This window comes from Haemaphysalis longicornis, unplaced genomic scaffold (genome assembly GCF_048455015.1).
Source record: "Haemaphysalis longicornis isolate Haplotype H1 unplaced genomic scaffold, Haemaphysalis longicornis Haplotype H1 scaffold_1, whole genome shotgun sequence".
In the NCBI taxonomy this organism is placed as follows: domain Eukaryota; kingdom Metazoa; phylum Arthropoda; class Arachnida; order Ixodida; family Ixodidae; genus Haemaphysalis; species Haemaphysalis longicornis.
The window spans coordinates 208401539-208402545 of NW_027526203.1; positions in this window are offsets into that span (position 1 = coordinate 208401539).

The window sequence follows — 1007 nt, forward strand, 5'->3', positions numbered from 1 at the left end:
CGCACATAAATTTGCACCATTGCCCATCTCTCGCAGTAAACAGAACTCATGTTAAATGGAACTATTTTTTTTGGTCCCTTGAAGTTCCGTTTATCGAGAGGCGGCTGTACTTCAAAGAAACTTATTGAAGGAGGAGGAGGCGGAAAAACTGTTATTCCAGAACGTGTCAGCGCGAGACGCTCTGGATGAGAGTGGCTCCCTCTTCACAGGAGTCCATATGGTACCTTCGCCTCCTGGCCCCTGGTAACCAGCCGTAGCTGCTCCTCCAACGAGGGGCAGGACAGCCCAATCTACCATCGCTCATTAGAGAAAACGATGGGGTTATTAGAAAAGAAAATGGGGCATGGGGGTTGGTGTTTTCGGCTGAAATCGCTCTCTCCTGTCATGTGGTCAAGAGTACCTAGCTGTTTGCCAAAAGGGCAGCTCTTGTCGTATAGATTGGGGAACACGCCATTGAATAAGTGGGGAGGAAGGAAGGATGGATATTGTATCTGTCGATACATTACTTGCGGCTCCTGCGTGAGTTTTGCGTGCGGGGCAGGAAGTCTGTGCCTATCCTCTCGATAGTACCGCACTATCTCCCTGTAGGTGACCATAGGTTGTATCCTGGCCTCCCCTAAGGAAGATTACAGGCTTCTACTTTCTTTATTATAGTTCATTTCACCATCACCTTCTTCACCTAACATTTCCTTTCACCATCCCCGTCTGGACAAATCTGGAGCTATATGAATCTAAAGTTCAAGGAACAACGCGGAAGATGTCCGTGCATAGTATTGCCCCTATACACCTTGTACGCAATTAGGGTGAGGAACGTCCTGCGTAGTTCTTACTTTATTAGTCACAATTGCTGCAACCTGACAAGGAAATAACTGCATGCAGAGGGCCAAAGGAACAACTGAAACGTCCATCTTTACTCACCCTCGCGCAAATGCGAGGCAAACAAAACCGCGTGGGAAATGGAACCGCGAACATACGAGGTGGACCGGAACCAATGGACGTAAAACAAT